The sequence below is a fragment of the Haemaphysalis longicornis genome, unplaced genomic scaffold, assembly GCF_048455015.1.
Source record: "Haemaphysalis longicornis isolate Haplotype H1 unplaced genomic scaffold, Haemaphysalis longicornis Haplotype H1 scaffold_2, whole genome shotgun sequence".
NCBI classification, from domain to species: domain Eukaryota; kingdom Metazoa; phylum Arthropoda; class Arachnida; order Ixodida; family Ixodidae; genus Haemaphysalis; species Haemaphysalis longicornis.
The window spans coordinates 78,505,096-78,522,644 of NW_027526295.1; positions in this window are offsets into that span (position 1 = coordinate 78,505,096).

Consider the following 17,549-nt stretch of genomic DNA (forward strand, 5'->3'; position numbering starts at 1 on the left):
GCGAACAGCACACTTGGTTCGGATGCAACGTGATCCATCACTTAGGACGCGTGAAGCAGGCGGCGATGATCGTAATACCTGCGTTCTACCCGTCCCCGTGTGTCCAACATGCGCGTGTGTCGGAAGAGCAGACATAACCTTGTGAAAAGTCTACGAAGATGACTTCACATAAAATTCGAGAAATAAAACTATAAAACTGAACAAAACGAGCTAGCACCAGGCAGCTCACATACATACTATATACATACAAACAAACATATACAAAGTGAGAGGTAGTTGCCAGACTGCAGTAATAACAGCTCTCTTTTTAACGAAAGTCATGTTCGTACGCTAATATTGGTAATAATCGTTCTGTTTTTAACAGATATAATAAGTTTAAATCTCACAGTTAAGATTTTTAGTTGCAAAAGTAAATACGCATGAAATTACCCTGAGATATTTTCGCTGATGGAAATAAAAAAGTTGACTTTTATTGTTTAATTAGTTCACGGTAGTTTCTTGAGGGAGAGAACTATTCCACTGTGGGATTAGCCATGGGGATTAGGTAGGGCGTTGGCAAGCGCTTGCTGTGGTAAAAGAAGGGGGGAGAAATAATAAAACACTCAGTGCAAAAAAAAAGGGCTTTGTGGTGATGCGAACTGCAGACTCTCTGGGAGAAATTGGGAAGGTCGAGCGTTTAACCACTCAGCTACCGCGCACATTACGCTTCAAGGCGAGAAGTTTCTACAGTTACTTTTGTCCTCAGTGATTGTTGTCGTTTGTGTTTAGTTTCGCCCGCATTTGAGAAATTATGGCAATTATCGCGCTTGTTTGTCACGCACCGATCTTGCACCCGAGGCCAAATATACTTGTACTACAAGTGATTTCGCGAAAACTACCGTATGTACTCAAGAAATGCTTTCGCAGATCATCTCCGACTTCTCTTCAAGCCGGTAGCCACGTTTTAAATGGAATATGCGTCCCTGGCTTTGATAACGCTTGTTTGTCACGCACCCATCTTACAGACAAGCCGCATCATGCTAATTATTACTACAAGCGATGTCACTCCTGGCACGTCAAGCGCAGCAAACCCGTTGTGCAAGACAACCGCTGACAGCAGTGCAGACCTGTGATATCGTGCAAGATGTGTGATGATGTTGCAAAGGCCACCAAAGCCGCCTTCCGCTATTACGGAGAAGAAATTCTCGTTGGTTCAACTCCAACAAGGGTAGCCGCAAGTGCCACAATTCTTGCTTTTGTTTCTGGCTTCTGCCAATTTGTTGCCGTGGGACTTGACTTCTCCACCTGATTCACACGCCGCCTAACAAATTACTAGCTGTACAGCTCCCAAACAAGCAGCTACTTTTAACAATACCGTTGTTGCATTTGGCAGCTATGTGAAGAAGAGTGATCCGAACAACGTGCAGACCGAAAAAATTGAAAGTGCCTTCTACTGCCGTGACTGAAGCAATTACTGCTTAGTTATAATAACGAAATCGAAATGGAAAATACACGAGGTAACCTACTGATGTTACCAGGAACCATTTGACCACATGGAAAATAATAAATAGACAAGTATATTGTCATGGAGCATAGTGGACAGTGCTCCGTGACAATATGTGCTCTGTGACAGTGCTCCACCACTATGCTCCGTGACATTATTGACTATGTGACCATGACTATGCTCCCCGTAACAATATTGACCACCATCACAGCAGGAGCCCTGTACGAAAAACCTAGGCATGCTAGCAACATAAAAAAAAAACGGCCTCGTTGAAAAACTTCCTGTCTGCTTAAAGCTTGCCCTCTAAGACATCTGTATCGTCAATTCAGTTTGTCGTCAACAAAGAGCATCAACGGCTACAGCAATGAACAACCGTGCTTGCTCTGGTATGAGCCAAAACATATCTTGAAATGGCGGTGTGAATACCCAGAACCCAAACGTCTACGTCCAGCCTCTTATTATACGTTGTTGGATATGCCACCGTATGCTGTGGTATGCAATAAAATATTTCACAGGGAACATCTAGGGCGTGCTGCAAGCTGTTGTCGATGTGATAGAACACCAGCTGGAAGGTATCGTACTGAGATGTTTGCCGAGCAAATCGGAGCTCCTAATACTCCCACCCACCAATAGCAGAGGCAAGGCCAGGCAATGCAAATATGAAAGATCCGAATTGTGACCAAATCCGGCAACGTAATCCCAGAGGTCAACAAAATCAGGATCCTAGGCATGGTCATAAAGAAGCACAGAAGAAACGGCGTAACCATTGCCCGGCTCACAGCAAAAGCGGCCAACGCGATGTGACTTCTCAAACGAGTCTCGTCCCCAAGGCAGGCATGAAAGAGGAGAGCCTAGCAGGCTCGTAAAATCCTTCATCATCAGCCACATCACGTACATTGCAGCCTACCACAGATGGCTGCGACACGAACGGCTTCGCGGCAGTCATCATCGAGGTGTCGACTGGTGCTTTGACGATGGCAACGAGCGTGATAAGCACCGGAGCAGAACTAGTGGGGAGGTGGCCATCGCCAACACAGACTGCCACACGGTGCTGAGTGACTGGAGACGGGCAGTGCGAAACTTCACCAAAGGCCGAATCTGCAGGGAAGCCGAGCGCATATTGCAAGCGTCCAAACTGCAAGACAGAAAAGTGCGGATAAAGTGATTCCCGGCGCACGCGGCGAATGTGTCAAATTGCAACGCACAACGAGATGGCACACGCAACGGCATGAGCGCTAACAAACCGCGCCCCGGCGACCGACCGTCCGACGTGGTTTGAAGCCAAGGACCACATAACGAACTACAATGACATCACGAAGGCCTACCGCATCGCTCGCAGGACTCTCCCATCCCCACACCCAAGGCTCAGTCGAGCGGAGGCGGTACTACTGAGACAGCTCTAGACCAGATCGCTACCGCGCCCAGGACTGATGCATCGCGTGTACCTCGAGGCATACCTGACCGACCAGTGCGAGGTCTGTCAGAGGGAGCCATCAGACCACAGGCACATCTTGTGGGACTGCATCACATACCCAGAGGAAGCAAGATCAAGAACGATCTGCCGCGGCTTCAGGCAGCTGCGAAGAGCCACGACCAAGACCAACAACTTTGAGCCGTCCAGCAGGTCAACGGACGCTCGAAAAGCAGGGTCCCGTGCCGAGCGACGGTAGCCCTGAAAATGACGTAGGCCCTCATCGGGGCGCCGAGGGCTATATGTGTACGTCTCCAAGTGTGTTTAAGGTTTCAGAATGGTTGACGGAATAGTCGACGAAATTGTCCAAGTGCCAGCACGCGTAATGTGTCATGCCCTAGGGTGGGGACTGGTGTGCTTCCAAGTGTGGTAAGGTGAGGAGAGGGGGTAACTGACTGAGGAAGTAGACGACTCAAAACACAAATGTTGACTAATAGCATCCTTGATAAACATGCATTGGAGTTGCCCCTAGAACCGGCGCGCTGAACAGTACCCCATGATGGTGTGCACTGGCACGGAGCATTGATCGAAAACAAACTGACTGGTACTACCCTAGCTACAGCTCTAGGGCTGTTAGAGCAACTCATAAAAGCATTAGTAAAACAATGTAAAATGACGCCAGATGACAACAGCCAACAATGATATATACATACAACTTATATCCCTCACTGATATGCAACAAGGTAATTCCCCTCTTCTACTGAACAGCTGCCTACAAGCTGCTTCTCGTCTTCTTTCTGCGAGCCAGAACGTGAGTGCCTGTTATTACACGTTCCCCCCTTCCGCTACGGCAAAGCATGTAGCATGTGGGCCATTCATGGTCAAGGCACTACAGTTACTGTTCGTGATAATTCAATCGAACAAAACAGATGTAAAGCTGCAAAATTACTTTTACTGGCTGGTCTTGCAGACTTCTTTGCCGTACAAAAAGTTCCTACATGGCACAGTATGTTGGCGTGCTCATTTACAATCTCTGGCTGTTATTAGCATCTCGTACTGAGTACATTGCATCATTGTCTGATGAATTCATAAGCAACTCATCCGTGTCAGCAATATACAGCTGATTCCGCCTTCACACAATTGTGCTGATGCACTGTCGGTGCAGCAGACGGTGGACGAGGCCACTTTGCCAATGTCGTTTGTGATGCCTGTTGGGATTGCACCCTGGCACTCCGTCGCCTCTCTCGGTGCGCGACGGGACAACCAAAAATTGCCCCAAAGCGGTGCACCCCGGTTTCTAGTGGACAGATGATGCACATTGGTGCGGTTTGTCGAGGGTAAAAAGATGCACCAGTGCACCCAGGTGAGCACCGGTGTGGTTTATCAAGGATGCTATAAAAAACAAAAAGATGTCTAAAACTCAGAAATTTCCAAGCAATAGTTGCATGCAGAGTGCATTAAGCACAGTAACACTAATGTAAGATGATGTACACAGAAGTACACAGAAGATACATTCTAGAGATGCGACTGGAAGAAATTCAGGGGAACACACGCACACATGTAGCTATTTACAAGCCATTCACTTGCAGCTGTCAGCTGACAATTACAGCAACACCCCAAAAGAAGACGTACCCAATAACCACATTAAAAAAGATGTAGGGGACTTGCACATTGCAGTTTAATACCAAGCACTTGCTGCGAATAGCCCCTGAGGCTACTGTTGAAGGTAACTAACAAATGCAGCTGCTCAGTTTCCTTAACTTTGGCTCATGAAAAAAAAATGCTCTACTTGTCGATTCTGCCTTGCACGTACAGTCTACTCACATTATTTACAACTTGAGGGAACCTGGAGAGTATGCTTGAATGACAAGAAGTTCTGATTTATATGACTCCACGCAAGAAGACAATGCACGTTATGGTTGGGCATGGATGTGAATCATATTTTTAAACGCTTTTACACTTCAACTACACAAAATAGACGGAGCAGAGGTGAAAAGTCCACAACTAGTTTATTGGTATAGTCTACTGCTGATCCAAAACCAGCAAGCAAGTGCCGGTATGACATGACTGGTCATTTTCAACCTATGAAGTGACGTCAAAAATGAATTTTTTAAAAATGGCCAAACTCTGAATACGGTCTCCTCTGAATACTAATTATGGTTCAGACAGTTGATTTACACTGAGCCTTTTCTTGATTTGTAATGTGTGTTTACCACCCGCAAATCATTTATTTTTTGAATACTAAGTTTTACTACTCTCATAATGATAAATGGACCGAAATTTTTATCTGGTGGTGCGAAAGCAGCAGATATTTTCCAATTTCGACGAGTGAAAAGTATGAATCATCTGAATGACTGAGTTCAAATTATGTAGCCTTTCAATACATTGAATGAGTAGAAGCAGGCTAAAAATGAAAATTTTGAATTTTTAAATAAATAAGACTACAAATTATAAGTTTTTACTGTATGGCATCTTGAAAAAGTTGCCAGTTAAGACTTGTTCTCTTGTAGTAACAACTTCCTTCTAACATCTAAGAACTTTTCTGGGAACTTCTGCGCTACAGGTGTCCACAACCTAGATGCATAAAAAGCTTGTCCCCACCTTTGAAGAAGCAGCAGATAGGTGTTTGCAAGGCACGTTTCCAGTTTTGTGAAGCAAATGGAGTGCCTGCACTACATCCACATACCTGTGTTGCACACTGCAATTAAGAGCAACACGTATGGTAGCCCGCACCTTTAATGTTTTGTCCCAAAAACAAAAGAAATGCTTCACATTTTTACTCTGTCTTGCACGATCTTGAATGTGTTGACATGGAAGATTTCAAGAATGCCATAATAAAGTTCATTACCCGGAAAGTTTGTATGATATAAATCCAGTACGATCAATCACGTGGAGTAGGCAGGTATTAATAGCAAGTAAAATGTTCAAGGCTTACTTGTTGCATGCCTAAATCAATCAGACTGCTGTTTCGATCGTTCAAAAAATCTGCCGTGCTCTATGTTGCGTTTTCTTTTTCCTGACATCATGTATTCTACAATATCTATATATTTCTTGTGGTATGCATTGCATGGTGCGTGCTACATGGTACAGTGGCTTCATCGGTATGTTGTGTGATGCTATACAATACACATTACATAACTTTTCAACTATGTAGGACATTGTTACGTTTGTTGTAACATATATTCAGCAGGTGGGTTCTCCGAACAAGGACATAATTCTTGTTCAAACCTTCAGAACATTCCCTTAAGCAATAAAATTGTAAGTTTTCATCATTCTGATCCATTTTTCCTGTCTGGCTCTCTGGCTTCTCGTGTTTGCCGTGCACTCACAGGCCAGTAGTCCCCACAGGCGCTTGACTGGCAACCAGACTTCGTGTGATGTGGATACGATGGAGTAAATGCTGAAGCTGAGTGATTGTGATATGCAACAACTTTGTTTAAAACATGGAGCACGAACACGACAGGAGGGGAAACGCCGCTTCCTAGCGCAGACAGACAACGTGACAAGCGCTTGGCGATTAATTGTGGGGCCGCCTCGTTCGGCACTTCACTGCGCAGCCCAGTAATGAATTGTGGCAGCTATCAGTTCGTCCATCAGGGTGCCGCTACCCCCTGGGGACCTTAAGCTTCGCCGTCGCAGCTACGGCTTCAGTTTTGAAGTCCGCTTTTCATTGTGGCAATATCTGGTCGCTCGCCTACGCTTGCGCAGTTCCCCTCTTCCTAGTAATTAGGTTTAATCGTGGCTATCGTAAACAACGGTTTTGGCTGTTGCACAAAAAATTACAAGTGACGACAGCGGTCACTGGTTGTGAGCGTAACAAAAATAAATTGGCCAACTTTTAATCTCACGATGAAAAACAACAAAGAAGCAGTGTAGACAAGAGGAAATATCGTTAAGACAGTTGTTTCAGACCCAAACGCGACACACTCGCGCGCGGCGAGGAGAGGGGCCTCCCCAACAGCGCGCTACCAGCTTGGCTTGCTCGGGTCTGATCGGTGCACACTTTAGGCTTAGCATCGTTGTGGATATTTGATCGCCGCTATCTCTGCAACTGTGAATTACAATCCATAGCACAATTTTTCACCCCACTTACATCCACTTTCTCGCATGTGGAAGTTCTTTTCCGCAATCACATTTATATCGAAGAGCGGCGACAAGCTGTTGCTGCCGTGGTCTCGGCCGGTTCGAACCGTTTGCACTGCCGTGCGGGCAGGCGGGCCCGGCGTATTTGCAGGCACGGCCGACGTGCGCGCCGACCGTTTCCGAGTGCTGAAAACGCTTTACGATTGCCTGCTTCATCCATTGTTTTGGCGGACGACGCGCCGAATTTACAAATTTAGCACGGCTTTTGTCGTAGTTGATTGGGTGGATGATGGATCGGAAAACGAGCCGCTGCTGACGGGCAGTCGCGCTGATTGCGAGAGCGACGCAAAGAACGCAAGCACCTGTTGGGGGCAGCTGTGGGGCGCCGGTTATTTGAGGGCCTTCGTCTCCTAGGCTCCGAACGCCAGGTGATTTTTTTTTTCGCCTCCGCTGATGCGTGCCGCCACTTGCGTCCGAACTGACTTGTGCGATTTCGAACACTGCGGCTGCGGAAACTGCGGTTAGCGTGACCGAACTGAGGTGGACAAGCTCAGTTTGCGCTAACCATGGTTAGCGGGGTAACCGCAGTTTCGTCTGTCGTGTAACGTAGCAAACTGCGGTTTTGTGTAACCGCGGTTTGCTTAACTGTGGTTAAACAGTGCCCGTGTAACTAGGGTCATCGCTCGTACGGCGGCGGACGCGCTCTCATTTGATTGCAGCGAATAATTTTAGTTCTAGCAATATCAAATGTATGGATAGGGGTACAACCGTACGAAGTGCCTCAAACCCCGGTGTCTCGATCGTAATCACGCACCTACGCACGCGTTCATATGGTAAGCGGTTGCTGTTTCTGCGACAGCAAAAAGGGCAGAGTTGAAAATTTTGGTCAGTTAGGCGCCTTGATTTTCTAATAACGCATTTTTTCAAAGTTAGCGCAGCTAGGCCAGGATATCCCGGCCTAGAGGAAACCCCCCACCAGGTGGGTGCCCAGATATCAGCAACTAGGGCTCGCACAAATAAAGTTTATTCCTCTTCCTCTGCACGCAAAGATTTTCTTTGCTTCACCGCACAGCACGCGCGCGCACACTGCAGGGGCAGCACCGCTTGGGTCCAGCGTACCGCCCGCCAGCGACACGTCAATTGCAGCACAAAAGCGCTGTTCACAAGTGAGGTCCTAGCGCCTGCAGCACAATTTAGCACATTTACGCCACTCCGGCGCGCGTGACGCTGCTTGACCGCGGGGCTGAAACGCTGCTAAGCAGCACAAGCGGCTTTCAGCGGGGCCAGCAGCGCAAACCATCGCTTTCAGCGGATTTCAGCACAAACATGGCGCTGAAATACCCTGCCTTTTCTGATAGGGACATGCGAGAAACTAGATGTTAGTGTGTTGAAAATTGTGCCAGGAGTTGTTATCAGCGCTGAATTCAAAAGTGGCGTTCAGATATTTGCCGCGATGGTAACCTACGCTGACCAGCAGCGGAGGTTCGGCGCTCCGACCCAGCACTGTCGGCACCACGGTGCGGCGAGCTGCCGAAAGATGGCGCCACCTGCGCGCTAGAATCAAAACAGGCCGCGGCAGATGTCTTGGTCACCGATCGCAGAAACGGAAATTATTGCCAAAATAAAGCTTCATATGCGAAAACGGGGTTGATAGTGTGGTGAAAAGTTGTGTAAGGGATGGTCACTCGCAGTTGTACAGATACCAGCGATCAAATAGTCGCCACGATACTAAGTTCCCAACACCCAAGGTGACCCGTGCAACCCCGAGCCCGCTGGCTTGGGCGACAGTTCTTGCGGCCGCCGGCGGGCACGAACTCCACGAAGTCCACATTTAGCGCTGCATGTCGTCGCGTGGAAAATAATTCATCTTGGCGTCGTCGTCGATTTGCTCGGGCAGGCTTCCACGAGCAGTACTTCGCATAGCGCGAGCTTGCCATAGCTCAACTTGGGCGAGCTCGGCGACGCGCACCTCCGCGTCGCCGCGGTACCCGTCGACATCGCGCACCACGCCGTTTTCGGCACCAGTGCCGAACACCATGCGCCGGCAACGAACTCAAGAGCAAAGACGTCGAATACGCAACGTTTACAAGCATTGCTCACACAGCTACGCCCACGTCTCCTGACCAAACGAATACCGCCGACAACAGCAGCGCAGGATATCGTTTCCGGCTCTGAAAACGACCATATGTCGTCACCCTGAACCGGCCAAACACGTAGGCCAATGTTTCGACACGCCGAAAGCGATTGCGCTAGTGCTGCCGATTTGTGGAAGCTCGCGGCCTGGACAATAAAAATCGATTTTAGATCTGATTCCGGCCTGGGATCGCTGCAAAAATTTCTGTGAGGCATCTGTACAAACTACTGAAGCCAATTATATCATTTTTTAGGTATCAAAATTTGGTGTCAGTACTCCTTTAAGAATACCTAAAAAGTAGTTTTTGGATTTCGCCCTAACCTACACCAGCGAGGTGATTCCGCATTCCGGAACTAAAAGGTGTTCCTAAAGATTTTCAATTAAATCTTTCACCGATTCAGTAATCCAACAGATTTTTGCTAGAATATGTTACTTATACAAATGCACAGAACCGTTTTTAAGGATGTCGCTTTGCGACGCCGCTAAAAGGGTCAAATTGTTTTTTTACAAATGACACGGCTGATGAGCCAAAAAGGCCTGCCAGGTTATGATCACGTCTAGCCAAACTGCTCTTTCAAACGGCTACACATTGCAAGGGCACATTCTGATTACGGTGTTGGAGGTCAACATTTCTTAAAATTTGTAAAATTCCACCATGAAGAGAGTGAAAAGTGGTAAAATAGTTTTTCAGGTATTCATTTTTTTACCGCCCGCCATCTGAGATATCAAAGTGATTTTCATTTTGATAGGCAACTTACTCACGTATCTCAAAACTGTTATACAAGATTTTTCATTGACACCCTCCCAAAAGAGGCAAGCCAGGTTTCGGGAAAGCACTGTGTTTTTACTCTTTCGTAAATAACCGCCGAGCCAGATGATAGCTCCCATTCGTTTTTTCTTGAAAATGCCTCCCATTTCATTGTCCAAAAAACACTTTCAGGATTTTGTCCTAACGTGCGGATAACAAGACCACCGAGATTTTTTAATCTGCATTCTTTTGGACGTAAAATTCTGTTGAGATTTCCCGCGTTCGCTTAGCGGTCGCCATCTGTTGACACTTTCAGCAACTAGGCGTCTCCCGTAGGAGCAGGTGTCATCTATACCTATAAAGAGAAGTGCCCGACTGACTGACTGACTGACTCATCGACGCCCAGCCAAAACTGTTAGACCTAGAGACTTGATATTTCACGAGTTTATTTGCGTCATTGAATAGGTGCTCACTAAGGCGGGTTTTTCAGAAATTGCCCTCCGAACCGAATAAAAGGGCGGAATTGTGGTTTCGCGAATTCGCGATTATCCCGGTCACCCATTCACCTATCAAAGCGCCGTTTGCTGATATAAGTAGCCCTTAAGAATACCTAAAAAGTTGTTTTTGGATTTCGCCCTAACCTACACCAGCGAGGTGATTCCGCATTCCGGAACTAAAAGGTGTTCCTAAAGATTTTCAAATTAATCTTTCACCGATTCAGTAATCCAACTGATTTTTGCTAGAATATGTTACTTATACAAATGCACAGAACCGTTTTTAAGGATGTCGCTTTGCGGCGCCGCTAAAAGAGTCAAATTGTTTTTTACAAATGACACGGCTGATGAGCCAAAAAGGCCTGCCAGGTTATGTAAACGTCTAGCCAAACTGCTCTATCAAACGGCTACACATTGCAAGGGCACATTCTGATTACGGTGTTAGAGGTCAACATTTCTTAAAATTTTATAAATTCCACCATGCAGAGAGTGAAAAGCGGTAAAAAAGTTTTTCAGGTATTAATTTTTTTACCGCCCGCCATCTGAGATATAAAGTGATTTTCGTTTGGATAGGCAACTTACTCACGTATCTCAAAACTGTTATACGAGATTTTTCATTGACACCCTCCCAATAGAGGCAAGCCGGATTTCGGGAAAGCACTGTGTTTTTACACTTTCGTAAAAAACCGCCCAGCCAGATGATATCTCCCATTCGTTTTTTCTTGAAAATGCTTCCCATTTAATGGTCGAAAAAACACTTTCAGGATTTTGTCCTAACATGCGGATAAGAAGGCCAGCGGGATTTTTTAATATGCATTCTTTTGGACGTAAAATTCTGTTGAGTTTTCCCGCGTTCGCTTAGCGTTCGCCATCTGTTGACACTTTCAGCAACTATGGGTCTCCCGTAGGAGCAGGTGTCATCTATACCTATAAAGAGAAGTGCCCGACTGGCTGACTGACTGACTCATCAACGCCCAGACAAAACTGTTAGACCTAGAGACTTGAAATTTCACGAGTTTCTTTGCGTCATTGAATAGGTGCTCACTAAGGCGGCTTTTTCAAAAATTGCCCTCCTAACCGAAGAAAAGGGCGGAATTGTGGTTTTGCGAATTCGCGATTTTTTCGGTCACCCATTCACATATCAAAGTGCTTTTTTCTGATATAAGTAGCCCTGAAGAATACCTAAAAAGGAGTTTTTAGATTTCGCCCTAGCCTACACCAGCGAGGTGATTCCGCATGCCAAAACTAAAACGGTGTTCCTAAAGATTTTCAAATAAATCTTTCACCCATTCAGTAATCCAACTGATTTTTGCTAGAATATGTTACTTATACAAATGCACAGAACCGTTTTTAAGGATGTCGCTTTGCGACGCCGCTAAAAGGGTCAAATTGTTTTTTACAAATGACACGGCTGATGAGCCAAAAAGGCCTGCCAGGTTATGTACACGTCTAGCCAAACTGCTCTTTCAAACGGCTACACATTGCAAGGGCACATTCTGATTACGGTGTTGGAGGTCAACATTTCTTAAAATTTTTAAAATTCCACCATGAAGAGAGTGAAAAGTGGTAAAATAGTTTTTCAGGTATTCATTTTTTTACCGCCCGCCATCTGAGATATCAAAGTGATTTTCATTTTGATAGGCAACTTACTCACGTATCTCAAAACTGTTATACAAGATTTTTCATTGACACCCTCCCATAAGAGGCAAGCCGGGTTTCGGGAAAGCACTGTGTTTTTACTCTTTCGTAAATAACCGCCCAGCCAGATGATATCTCCCATTCGTTTTTTCTTGAAATTGCTTCTCATTTAATTGTCCAAAAACCACTTTCAGGATTTTGTCCTATCATGCGGATAAGAAGGCCAGCGAGATTTTTTAATCTGCATTCTTTTGGACGTAAAATTCTGTTGAGTTTTCCCGCGTTCGCTTAGCGGTCGCCATCTGTTGACACTTTCAGCAACTATGGGTCTCCCGTAGGAGCAGGTGTCATCTATACCTATAAAGAGAAGTGCCCGACTGGCTGACTGACTGACTCATCAACGCCCAGCCAAAACTGTTAGACCTAGAGACTTGAAATTTCACGAGTTTCTTTGCGTCATTGAATAGGTGCTCACTAAGGCGGGTTTTTCAAAAATGCTCTCCTAACCGAAGAAAAGGCCGGAATTGTGGTTTCGCGGATTCGCGATTTTTTCGGTCACCCATTCACATATCAAAGTGCTTTTTGCTGATATAAGTAGCCCTGAAGAATACCTAAAAATTAGTTTTTGGATTTCGCGCTAGCCTACACCAGCGAGGTGATTCCGCATGCCGGAACTAAAACGGTGTTCCTAAAGATTTTCAAATAGATCTTTCACCGATTCAGTAATCCAACTGATTTTTGCTAGAATATGTTACTTATACAAATGCACAGAACCGTTTTTAAGGATGTCGCCTTGCGACGCCGCTAAAAGGGTCAAATTGTTTTTTACAAATCACATGGCTGATGAGCCAAAAAGGCCTGCCAGGCTATGTACACGTCTAGCCAAACTGCTCTTTCAAACGGCTACACATTGCAAGGGCACATTCTGATTACGGTGTTGGAGGTCAACATTTCTTAAAATTTTTAAAATTCCACCATGAAGAGAGTGAACAGTGGTAAAATAGTTTTTCAGGTATTAATTTTTTTACCGCCCGCCATCTGATATATCAAAGTGATTTTCATTTTGATAGGCAACTTACTCACGTATCTCAAACTGTTATACAAGATTTTTCATTGACACCCTCCCAAAAGAGGCAAGCCGTATTTCGGGAAAGCACAGTGTTTTTACTCTTTCGTAAATAACCACCCAGCCAGATGATATCTCCCATTCGTTTTTTCTTGAAAATGCTTCCCATTTCATTGTCCAAAAAACAATTTCAGGATTTTGTCCTAACATGCGGATAAGAAGGCCAGCGGGATTTTTTAATCTGCATTCTTTTGGACGTAAAATTCGGTTGAGATTTCCCGCGTTCGCTTAGCGGTCGCCATCTGTTGACACTTTCAGCCACTAGGCGTCTCCCGTAGGAGGAGGTGTCATCTATACCTATAAAGAGAAGTGCCCGACTGACTGACTGACTGACTGACTGACTCATCGACGCCCAGCCAAAACTGTCAGACATAGAGACTTGATATTTCACTAGTTTATTTGCGTCATTGAATAGGTGCTCACTAAGGCGGGTTTTTCAGAAATTTCCCTCCTAACCGAATAAAAGGGCGGAATTTTGGTTTCGCGAATTCGCGATTTTCTCGGTCACGCGTTCACATATCAAAGCGATTTTTGCTGATATAAATAGCCCTTAAAGGAGTACTGACACGAAATTTCTCGCTTTCAGTTTTTATGCTGTAAAGAATACCTATTGGCCCAGTAATTACGAAAATCGAACCGAAAGCTGTCAGCCGCCCATAGAGAATTAATTAGAGCACGTTTATTGCAACCAATTTCAAATTTGGTCGCCGCGCGGGAAAATGGCCGTTCGAAGGCCAGCCTGCAAGCGGGCAGCCTTACGTCACGGTCTCACCCGTGACGTCAGGGACGTTTTTCTTTCCTCCATGAGTTCGCCGCATCGTCTGCTACGATTGCACGTGGTCCGCGACTCGCCCGCTCAGTCGACATGTCGTCTGAATCTTCAGACTCGGATGAGTCACTGCCACCCGACAGACAGAACAACTTTATTTGGCCAGGCGATTAGGCGGGCGATGTCTTTGCCGTTGCCCGTTTTTTAATATCACTGCGGCTCGAACCGGCGCAGACCGTGATAGCAACAGCTTGTCGCCACTCTTCTAATCAATCTGATCACAAAAAAGAAGCTCTACATGCGAGAAACTAGATGTTAGTGTGTTGAAAATTGTGCTAGGAGTTGTTATCAGCGCTGAATTTAAAAGTGGCGTTCAGATATTTGCCGCGATGGTAACCTCGGAGGTTCGGCACTCCGACCCAGCACTGTCGGCACCACGGTGCGGCGGGCTGCCGAAAGATAGCGCCACCTGCGCGCTAGAATCAAAACAGGCCGCGGCAGATGTCTTGGTCACCGATCGCAGAAACGGAAATTATTGCCAAAATAAAGCTTCATATGCGAAAAAGGGGATGATAGTGTGGTGAAAAGTTGTGTAAGGGATGGTCACTCGCAGTTGTACAGATACCAGCGATCAAATAGTCGCCACGATACTAAGTTCCCAACACCCAAGGTGACCCGTGCAACCCCGAGCCCGCTGGCTTGGGCGACACTTCTTGCGGCCGCCGGCGTGCACGAACTCCACGAAGTCCACATTTAGCGCTGCATGTCGTCGCGTGGAAAATAATGCATCTTGGCGTCGTCACCGATTTGCTCGGGCAGGCTTCCACGAGCAGTACTTCGCATACCGCGAGCTTGCCATAGCACAACTTGGGCGAGCTCGGCGACGCGCACCTCCGCGTCGCCGTGGTGCCCGTCGACATCGCGCACCACGCCGTTTTCGGCACCAGTGCCGAACACCATGCGCCGGCAATGAACTGAAGAGCAAAGACGTCGAATACGCAACGTTTACAAGCATTGCTCACACAGCTACGCCCACGTCTCCTCCCAAACGAATACAGCCGACAACAGCAGCGCAGGATATCGTTTCTGGTTCTGAAAACGACTATATGACTTCACCCTGAACCGGCCAAACACGTAGGCCAATGTTTCTTCACGCCGAAAGCGATTGCGCTAGTACTGCCGATTTGTGGAAGCTCGCGGCCTGGACAATCAAAATCGATTTTAGATGTGATTCCGGCCTCGGATCGCTGCAAAAATTTCTGTGAGGCATCTGTACAAACTACTGAAGCCAATTATATAATTTTTTAGGTATCAAAATTTGGTGTCAGTACTCCTTTAAGAATACCTAAAAAGTAGTTTTTGGATTTCGCCCTAACCTGCACCAGCGAGGTGATTCCGCATTCCGGAACTAAAAGGTGATCCTAAAGATTTTCAAATAAATCTTTCACCGATTCAGTAATCCAACTGATTTTTGCTAGAATATGTTACTATACAAATGCACTCAACCGTTTTTAAGGATGTCGCTTTGCGACGCCGCTAAAAGGGTCAAATTGTTTTTTAAAATGACACGGCTGATGAGCCAAAAAGGCCTGCCAGGTTATGTACACGTCTAGCCAAACTGCTCTTTCAAACGGCTACACATTGCAAGGGCACATTCTGATTACGGTGTTGGAGGTCAACATTTCTTAAAATTTTAAAAATTCCACCATGGAGAGAGTGAAAAGCGGTAAAATAGTTTTTCAGGTATTCATTTTTTTACCGCCCGCCATCTGAGATATAAAGTGATTTTCGTTGGGATATGCAACTTACTCACGTATCTCAAAACTGTTATACGAGATTTTTCATTGACACCCTCCCAATAGAGGCAAGCCGGATTTCGGGAAAGCAGTGTGTTTTTACACTTTCGTAAATAACCGCCCAGCCAGATGATATCTCCCATTCGTTTTTTCTTGAAAATGCTTCCCATTTAATGGTCCTAAAAACACTTTCAGGATTTTGTCCTAACATGCGGATAAGTAGGCCAGCGGGATTTTTTAATCTGCATTCTTTTGGACGTAAAATTCTGTTGAGTTTTCCCGCGTTCGCTTAGCGGTCGCCATCTGTTGACACTTTCAGCAACTATGCGTCTCCCGTAGGAGCAGGTGTCATCTATACCTATAAAGAGAAGCGCCCGACTGGCTGACTGACTGACTCATCAACACCCAGCCAAAACTGTTAGACCTAGAGACTTGAAATTTCACGAGTTTCTTTGCGTCATTGAATAGGTGCTCTCTAAGGCGGGTTTTTCAAAAATTGCCCTCCTAACCGAAGAAAAGGGCGGAATTGTGGTTTCGCGAATTCGCGATTTTTTCGGTCACTCATTCACATATCAAAGTGCTTTTTGCTGATATAAGTAGCCCTTAAGAATACCTAAAAAGTAGTTTTTGGATTTCGCCCTAGCCTACACCAGCGAGGTGATTCCGCATGCCGGAACTAAAACGGTGTTCCTAAAGATTTTCAAATAAATCTTTCACCGATTCAGTAATCCAACTGATTTTTGCTAGAATATGTTGCTCATACAAATGCACAGAACCGTTTTTAAGGATGTCACTTTGCGACGCCGCTAAAAGGGTCAAATTGTTTTTTACAAATGACACGGCTGATGAGCCAAAAAGGCCTGCCAGGTTATGTACACATCTAGCCAAACTGCTCTTTCAAACGGCTACACATTGCAAGGGCAGATTCTGATTACGGTGTTGGAGGTCAACATTTCTTAAAATTTTTAAACTTCCACCATGAAGAGAGTGAAAAGTGGTAAAATAGTTTTTCAGGTATTAATTTTTTTACCGCCCGCCATCTGAGATATCAAAGTGATTTTCATTTTGATAGGCAACTTACTCACGTATCTCAAAACTGTTATACAAGATTTTTCATTGACACCCTCCCAATAGAGGCAAGCCGGATTGCGGGAAAGCACTGTGTTTTTACACTTTCGTAAAAAACCGCCCAGCCAGATGATATCTCCCATTCGTTTTTTCTTAAAAATGCTTCCCATTTAATGGTCGAAAAAACACTTTCAGGATTTTGTCCTAACATGCGGATAAGAAGGCCAGCGGGATTTTTTAATCTGCATTCTTTTGGACGTAAAATTCTGTTGAGTTTTTCCGCGTTCGCTTAGCGGTCGCCATCTGTTGACACTTTCAGCAACTATGCGTCTCCCGTAGGAGCAGGTGTCATCTATACCTATAAAGAGAAGTGCCCGACTGGCTGACTGACTGACTCATCAACGCCCAGCCAAAACTGTTAGACCTAGAGACTTGAGATTTCACGAGTTTCTTTGCGTCATTGAATAGGTGCTCACTAAGGCGGCTTTTTCAAAAATTGCCCTCCTAACCGAAGAAAAGGGCGGAATTGTGGTTTCGCGAATTCGCGATTTTTTCGGTCACCCATTCACATATCAAAGTGCTTTTTGCTGATATAAGTAGCCCTGAAGAATACCTAAAAAGGAGTTTTTGGATTTCGCCCTAGCCTACACCAGACAGGTGATTCCGCATGCCGGAACTAAAACGGTGTTCCTAAAGATTTTCAAAAAAATCTTTCACCGATTCAGTAATCCAACTGATTTTTGCTAGAATATGTTACTTATGCAAAAGCACAGAACCGTTTTTAAGGATGTCGCTTTGC